We start from the raw sequence: 9449 nt of genomic DNA on the forward strand, positions 1-9449 counted from the left end.
TGCATTATAATGCTAATAATAATCTCTAACACTTATTGAGCCGAGGCTCCCTTTCGAGCACCTTCCCATATTTGTTCACTTGGTATTTACAGCAGCCCTGTGACTGAGGTGCATAATGCCCCCTCCATTTTGTAAATAAGTTCACGTGCACGCTCTATTTTGGTAACTAGCTGTTGAAACAACTGGGAATATTCCGGAACAGGTCTTCAGAGGTAGAAATCCTTTCTCCTTAATCCGGTCTGAAAAACATTTCCCTGGGCCCTCTACAGAAGATAAGTCCGTCCAGATAAGGTAGAGCGCTTTCTAGCCCACACCATCACAGAGTCCTAGACCTGGGTGGGACCCCCTCTGACCTCAGCTCGGACCCATCTCAGCATCTTGACTGGTGACACTTCCATCCCCTGATTCAATACTTCAGTGTTCGGGTGCTCACAGCAGCTTCAACAGCACTTTGTTTTTATTTTTCTTTGAAAATAATTGTTCAAAAGTTTTTCCTTGCGCCAAATGGATGTCTTCCTTCCCGAAGCTCCCATCCCCACTAATCCCAGTTCTGCCACGGTGGGCTTCCTCCCCCAGACAAATAGAATTCCTTTGCTGTGTGGATGCCTCTCATATATTTGAAGCATCTTATCACCTGAACTGTGGTGAGAATCTTCCTCCTGTGTGTACACATCTTAATCATTTTTTTCAGTAGGCTGTAAACTTAGAACCAGAGCTTTTTCTGGCACTGGGCATCAATTAATAAAGTGACTTAGGACCTATTAAGTAAAGGTTAAACACAGGCCAATGAATGACTTGTAAAAGTGTTTGCAAAATCTCACGATTGGTGAGATCAAGCCCCATCAGGCTCTGTGCTGAGAGCACAGGGATGGTCTCTCCCTTGGGATTGTCTCTCTCTTTCTCTCTGCGCCTCCCCCCTCTGCCCCACTCATGTGTGCTCTCTCTCTCTCTCTCACAAAATAAATAAACGTTTTTTAAAAATGGTTCAGGGGCGCCTAGGTGGCTCAGTCGGTTAAGCGGCCGACTTCGGCTCAGGTCATGATCTCGCGGTCCGTGAGTTCGAGCCCCGCGTCGGGCTCTGTGCTGACAGCTCAGAGCCTGGAGCCTGTTTCGGATTCTGTGTCTCTCTCTCTCTGACCACTCCCCGTTCATGCTCTGTCGTTCTCTGTCTCAAAAATAAATACACGTAAAAAAAAAAAAAAGGTTCAGATGGTAAATTTTGTGTGTATTTTCTCACAATAAAAGATTGGGGAGAAAAAAGGAAAAAAGCATACCATTAAATGCATTTCAGCATATATTAATAATCTAATAATGATTAATATTCAAATTAAATTATCTAATATATACACATCAGTAACAACTAACACACTAATAACCAATAAGCATAATAATCTAACCACCAATACTATGATCTACAATAATCTGCCAATCTACCAATATTATTATATCGATATAATTGCTATATATTAATAATTAATATATCCATGCTAAATGATTATTAATAACCTAATTACTAATACTATGATCTAACTTCTATTAAATAAACACTTTTTAAAACCAAAAGGGGTCACCCAGCTGGTCAGTAGGCGTGAGCCCAGGCACGCTGCTCTCTGAGCCTCACCTGCCTCTGCCTCCCCACCTGGCCCGGGGCTGTGGGAGGATGTGGCCACTCCTGAAGGCTGGGATCCAGTGCTCTCTAAAAGCTGGAGATTTGAGTCCTGATGAGAGCAGTAGTTCCCAGGCCTGGGTGCTCACGAACTGCGCCCAGGGAGTTCAAATCCGGATCCCTGAGTTTAAAGATCCTGCTTTGGCACCTCTGGGTGGGGCCTGGGAGTCATTATTTTCCAAACACTCATCAGGTGTTTTGGATCATCCAGCCAAATTTGGCAACCACGCGGCTCGATTGTTAGCGGGGGCCTTTGTCGTGAGCCTCACCTAATTCCAGGCACCTGCTTTACCGGCCTTAGCTTCAGTTATAAAGCTACACAGCACACCAGGGTATATCTCTAGAAGCTGGAGGCTGGCGCTTACCACTCGGTCACTTGACAAATGTATATTGTGCCCACCACGTACCTACCCATGCTGTGCCAGGAACAGAGAATGGCACGAGAGGCCGGGGCCCTGCTCTCATGGAACATGTTGGCTGACTCCCTCTCTCCTGCCCCCAGATTTCCATTATCCACCAGCCTTTGTTCCCGTGCATTTTTTATTTTCGGGCTTGCCAAACTTAACCAGATCAGAAACTTCTTTCGGAGCTAGATCTGGGTCCAATTCGTTTTGAGGGTGTCATTGCCTCCCGGACCCACCCCCCACATCCAGTTGCACACACCGAGTGTAAAGGCTTGGGCTTTATGCGATGTCTGTTAAATAGATTCATTCAGTCAGTCAACAGATATTTACAGAGTGCCTACTGTGTGCCAGGCACGGTTGCAGGTGCCAGGGCTATGCTGAGGGGTGACATTTAGCAGGTGCCCTCCCTAGGGTCGCACAAGTCCAGGGCTGGAAATTGGGAGTGAGAGCCTCCTTTAATGCTCCGGGCGCCTCGTTTGCCCCTCCCTTGTCCTCACCCTATGAGATGCCAGAGATACAGCCATGAACCAAGCAGACTGGGATAAATGGATCCAGGCGATCTCCCTTCCCAGGGTCTTCGTGAAGCTATGCGTGTTGCCCACCCTGAAGTCTTTTTCATTTGTGTACCATCTGCCTTCCCACCTAGCTGGAGTTGTATTCTCCCCCATCCTCCTCTGTCATCCCACCTCCACAGGCATTCTGCCTGGGGTGGTGTTCTCCAGAATCTTGTCCCTGGCCACTTGAGTGGAATCCCTGGTGACTATTTAAAACGCAGTTTCCCAGTCTTGCCTATGGAGTCAGGTTCTTTGAGGGTGAAACTCAGGAATCTGTGTCACTGACAAGCTCCCTGGGTGGTCAAGGCACTTTACTGGTTGAGGATCTGCGCCCCCTCCCCCCCCCCCCCGGCTCAATTTGTTCAGTCAGAAATGCTAAAACTGACCAGTAGTAGGAGAAGACAGGGTGAGGAGGGCATTTTAATGTGCCTCAATTCCTCTGTGACTTTGTTTGCAAAGGCAGGAAAGGCAGGCATGGGAAGGGAACAACTTGAGGGCTGCATGCTGGCCTTGACTCTGACCCTGTGGAACTCAGCAGGAAGATCTTCTCTCAGCTCTGTTTTGCACCTTAGCTGGGCCACTCCAGACCCTGCCCCATCCTTCTTTGAGATTCTCAAGCTGCCTGCCTTACCTCCCCAAGGAGAGAGAGGCTGGCACTCTCAGTAGCCTTGGAAGCTGGGTCAAAAGTTTCCGTGGTGCTGGGGAGGAGACAGGTGGGCAGGTGTGTTCCCCGGGTGAGGATCTGAGAGCCCCAGGGCCAACAAGAACATGGGAGGGTCTGCAGGTCTGGTCATCCCTGACCTCCAAGACAGGTGCCTATCATTTTCACTTGCGACACATAGCACTCTGCATGGATGCCCACGCACTTCAAGGTGTCACAGGCATGCTGTTTAATAGTGATCACCTGAATGAGATAAATCAATTGTGTGATTACCAGTAAACCCAGTTTGCAGGGTGGAGCATACCTCTGGCTTTCCCAATCCATCAGCCCCTTGGCAGTGTCTGCGTGAGATTTCTCCGGCTGTCCAGCCACACCCAGCTTCCTCAGAGAAGAGTTCAGGAGTGAATCTTGAGTCTGAATTTGAGAGGGTTCCGGCAGGGAGATGGGGGACCCATCAAGTCCAGCTCAGGAGGGAATTTGGGGTTGCGTCGAACATCTGGGTCACCATCTCAGTGTCCCTAAATGGCAGGTAATTGATAAGGGCTTCCAATAGGCGGTCATTTGAGTTGCATTGATTAATAACCTATTTATTTGCTTGTAAGGTTGAGGATAGTGGGTCTCAAGCTTTCGTGCCCATCAGGATCACCTATAGAGCTTGCTGAAATAGGCACCCAGCTGCACCTTGGAATCTGGAGAGACGAGCCTTGGGAATCGGTCTTTTTATCAGCTCCCCCAAGCAATTCAGCTATACCCATGAGTCTCAGGACCACTGGTGCTTTGAACTGGGGACTTCTGCAGAGTTGGTTTCTTTATTAAAACCAGGAGGTTTATTAACTTTGTTGAATTGTTTCTTTATTAAAGAAGGTTGGAGCTGCCCTCACCCACTATGTTTTCTTCAAGCATGGCGGGCTGCACTCTGGCGACTTGGCTGAAATGGAACTCCCTTTCCCAGACCCCCTCTCCCACATGGTTCCGAGTTAGATCTGGCCCATGGAGGAATTTGTTCAGGATCTGGAAGGTGAAACTGAAGCAGTGGCCATTACACTTGGAAGGTCATCGGGGTTAGATGTGGTGATAGGCAGATACCAAGGTGCCAGGGTCTCACTTGTCCTCACTCTCTTCCCCTCCACATCCTGCTCCTCTTCCTGACTGCTGATTCTAGACGTGACAGCAGTCCCAGGCTCTTCCTCAGATGCTTCGTGGCAGATCCACAGAGAAGGAACCCACACGGGCCCCTCCCCCCAAAGACCTCCCCCAGGCTTCTCCATATGGTCCCTCCACAGTGGTGGATCTATTTAGTTTGCTTGACTAACAGCCTGGTGTCTCCTTCTCTGACCTTCAGGGCCTCCTGTGCCTTCACCTCTCCAGCGTCTCCTTCAGAGGGAGGCTCATGCCTGTAATAAAACCCTTAACCAGAACCCACAGCTTCGGCTTCTCTGCGTGAACCCTTCCATGTAGATCCAAAGAAATGTCTGGATGTCCATTTAGATCAAAGGATATTAAGATGTGTAGACACCATGAAAGCAGCTAAAAGGTAATCCAGTCCGTCCTACCTTCCATGGTTATAGGGTAATTGAAAGATTACCTCTTTGGGCAGAGTTAGTAAAAGTTACCCTTTCCTCCCTCCTGTTTTCCCCTTTAAGCCAGTTACCTTGTGTAAGCCACAACCTGCATAACTATAAACAGCGGCCCTGGGTACCTATTCCGCCCCTTAACGCAAAGAGTCCAGCCTCTACCTGCTTTCCTAGTATCATCAAGACCCAGCAGGTCACAAAACAACCTCACCAACATGTTTCAGGGAAGAATAGGGATTCTTTGCCTCATTGCAGAATGTTCTCTGCCCCCAGTGTTATGGGCAGCCATCCTTTCCTGACTACCCGTGTGAACAACCTCTGGTAGGATTCTGCATTTCCCCTCTCATGGCCCTCACTATACTGCAGTGTTGCTATTCATGTGATATCTGTCTTACCCACTTGACAGTAAGCAAGCACCCTGAGGACGGGGTCTCTGATTTGGTCACTTTAGGATCCCCAGTGTCCAGCAGAGGATCTGGCACAGAAGAGCCCGCAACAAAAATATCCGTGGACGGAGTCAATGAGGCCAACAGAGCTAAAGGAAAACTCTCGTCTTCCTCTACTCCCTTTGGACACTAATCGAAAGTCCCAGGTGGTCATTTGTATTTCTGACCCACTGGCCATAAATCAGAGGTTTGTCTGCATGACCCTCTCCTCAGGTTCAAGAATTTCTCACGGAACTCAGGGAAACACTTACACTTGCTGGCTTATTGTAAAGGATACAAAGAATACAGATGAACAGCCAGAAGAAGAAGTACACAGGGCAAAGTCTGGAAGGATTCCTAGTGCAGGACCTCCTGCTCCTATGGAGTTGAGGCACATTATCCTCTCAGCACATGGAAGTGTTCATCAACCCAGAAGCTCTCCAAACCCCATAGCTGAGGGATTGTCATGGAGGTTCATCACGTAGGCATGATGGATTATTAACCCAACTCTAGCCCCTCGCTGCTCCCTGGAGGATGGGGGTGGGTCTAAAAGTTCCAAGCTTCTAACCATGGCTTGGTCTTTCGGGTGACCAGCCCTCATCCTGAAGCTATCCAGGAGCTCACCAAGAGTCACCTCATTAGAACAAAAGATGTTCCTGTCACCCAGGAAACCCCAAGGGACTTAGGAGCTCTGTCAGGAACTAGGGTCAAAGACCAAATATTAGAACAAAAGATGTCTTAGCATCTTTATCACTCAGGAGATTAGAAGGGTTTTAAGAGCTCTGTGTCAGGAATCACAGGCAGAGACCAAATATATTTTTTTATTATGTCACAAGAGGTCACATCTGGTTCTAGAGCTGGGGCTTTCTTGTCATGCTATGTCCTCATTCGAAAGGGTCTGGAACCAGGAACCAGATCTTTGCTTTCCTTTGAGTATGTGACTAGGGCCACACAGCAAGACATAGGCCAATTACTGGGCACCATGGACCTTTCTGGTCTGAGGCCTTCATTGGTGCTTGGCTAATCTTGACTGATCACAGGCCACATCAGGGTTGATAAATACGTGGTGTAAGAGCCCCCACTCCATTCTCCAGAGCCCATGATTGCAAATCTATTATGATCCTTGAGCCTTCTTAAGACAACACCCCGGTTAGTTGCTGCCAATGGATCAGCGTTGCTACACTAGATAGAAGCCATTCTTCACCTTTGAGCAGCCTCTGAGAACTGTCTTTCTGTCACCTGGCATTATCAGGCATTAGCAGTTTTGTTTACAGGGAGGTCTTTACCAAAGGATACCAACAAGTGAAGCAGAAATCGAGTCGTACATAAATGGCCCCAAGTTTATCCAACTTAAGTAGCTAATAAGTGAACCACAAGTAAACCATGTTTTCCCCAATGAAATGGAAAAGGCAAAAAGATGGTTTTGTGCGTATGATATAGTGCAACTTTAAAGTCGGGGTTGGATATGGTCTCAAATTCCTGGGGACAAGTCTGTCCCCACTGGGAGCTGTTTCACTGCAGAGACGTCCCTCCCAACATGCAGGCTGGTTAGTCTTGAATCCAGCATGGCTGTTAGGGGTCTCTGGACCCCACCCAGCTCTCTGCTCTGCGGTTGCCTCACTTCAGCTGCTGCGCTTGGCATTCGGCAGCAGTCGAAGCCCCAGTGTGTTGTTGTTGGGCGAGGCCAGGAGAGGAGGAGAGAAGATTGTGGTGCAATGGAAGGAGGTGGATGGGAGGGGTGCAACCACTTGTCTTCTTGTTCTAGTTCTGCCACTTAGAAACCACGTGACCTGGGATAAGTCAATAGTTTGAGCCTCCATTTTCTCATCTGTGAAGCAGGCCAGGGAAAGAGTAATTATTAGCTGCTTATATGTGTCTCATTGGGATATTAAGAACGTGAAATCAAATGGAAATGGCTGATGTGAAAGCGCTTTAAGTTAGGGAGGGAAAGGCTTTGTTCTGTTCACTACTTTAGAGCACAGAGCCTGACCCATAGCTAGTGGGGTGGTCAGGAAAATGTCTTTTGAATGAATAAATGTGAACAAAAAAATCTTTCTCCCCTGGAGGTAGAGGGAGGGATGGGATCAGGAAGGAGTACACAGAAGACTTTAAAGGTGGGAGTGATATTCTATGTCCACAGCAGCATTGAAGTTATGTGCTTCATTAGTACTCTGTGTATTTGCATGTTAAATATTCTTTTGTATGCAAAAACAAACCCAAAAATGGACTAAAGACCTAACTGTAAGAACCGAACCCATAAAAATCCTTGAAGAAAGCACAAGCAGACGTCAACCAGAGCAATATTTTTCTGGACATGTCTCCAGAGGCAAGGGAAACAAAACTGAAAATAAACTTTTGGGACTACATCAAAATAAAAAGCTTATGCACAGCAAAGGAAACAACCAACAAAACTAAAAGACGACCTACTAAATGAGAGAAGCTATTTGCAAATGACATACCTGATAAAGGCTTAGCATCCAAAATATATAAAGAACTTATACAACTCAACACCCAAAAACAAATCATCTAAAAAATGGGCAAATGACATGGACGTTTTTCCAAAGAAAACAGAGATGGCCAACAGACCCATGAAAAGATGCTCAACATCACTCATCACCAGGGAAATGCAAATCAAAACTACAATGAGGTATCCCCTCACACCTGTCAGCATGGCTAAAATCAAAAGCACAAGACACAAGTGTCGGTGAGGATGTGGCGACAAAGGAACCCTCTCGCACCGTTGGTAGGAATGCAAACTGGTACAGCCACTGTGGGAGACAGTATGGAATTTCTTCAAAAAATTAATTTTCTTCAAAAGTTAAAAATAGAAATACCCTAAGATCCAATAATCACACTACTGGCTATTTATCCAAAGAATACAAAAACACTAATTTGAAAAGATATACACACCCCTAAGTTTATTGCAGCATCACTTATAGCCAAATGGTAGAAGCAGCCCAAGTGTCCATCAATAGATGAGTGGATAAAGAAGATGTGATACACACACACACACACACACCATGGAATATTATTCAGCTATAAAAAAAGAATGAAATCTTGCCATTTGCAGCAACGTGCATGGAGCTAGGGGGTATTATGCTAAGCAAATTAAGTCAGTCAAAGAAAGACAAATACCGTATCATTTCACTTATATATGGAATTTAAGAAACAAAACAAACACAGGGTAAAAAAGAGAGAGAGAGAGAAGCAAACCAAGAAACAGACTCTTGGGACGCCTGGGTGGCTCAGTAGGTAAGCGTCCGACTTCAGCTCAGGTCATGATCTCACGGTTCGTGAGTTCAAGCCCCACATTGGGCTCTGTGCTGACAGCTCGGAGCCTGGAGGCCGCTTCAGATTCTGTGTCTCCCTCTTTCTCTGCTCCTCCCCCACTCACACTCTGTCTCTCTCTCAAAAATACATAAACATTAAAAAAAAAAAAAAGAAACAGACTCTTAACTGATGGTTGCCAGAGGGAAGGTGGGTGGGGGGGGATGGTGAAATAGGTGATGGTGATTAAGGAGTGCACTTGTCCTCATGAGCACCGGTGATATATGGAAGTGTTGAGTCACAATATTGTACACCCCAAACTAATGTAACACTGGATGTTAATTATACTGGAATTAAAATTTAAAACTTAAAAAATATTCTTTTGTATGTATTCAACATCTCATTAAAGCACTTAAAAAATTAATGCAAAAAAAAATAGTAGAGAGAGAAAAGCCCTATAAAGTATCTTGCCAAAAGAAGATAGTATTATTCTAACTCTTGGTGTTGCTTCTGCACAAGCATTAAAATCATTCTGAGGGACCTCAATTCATCGAGGTCCTATGTTTGGGTCAAGCATTGTTAAAGAAAGAGGATTTCATGGAAAGAAGGTTATATCAGAAACCAAGACTGGAGGGGATCTACTTTTTAAAGTGTAAGTATGTGGACTAATATTCTTTTCAGAATTCACTTTTGAAAGTTGGCTTTCACTCCTGTGTGGGCCACACCTATGCCTCGTCAAGGTAAAGTGCAGGCAAGGGGTCATGTCTTTGCTTGTGCAATGGCCTCTGCTTTGCTTCCCCTTGCTAGTTCCTACACGTCATTCAGGACCTACCCCAGGTGTCATCCTTTCCAGGAAGTTTCTCTGAATCACCATGTTGGCATCCTGCCACGTTAGCAC

Source organism: Panthera leo, chromosome F2, assembly GCF_018350215.1.
Source record: "Panthera leo isolate Ple1 chromosome F2, P.leo_Ple1_pat1.1, whole genome shotgun sequence".
NCBI classification, from domain to species: Eukaryota; Metazoa; Chordata; class Mammalia; order Carnivora; family Felidae; genus Panthera; species Panthera leo.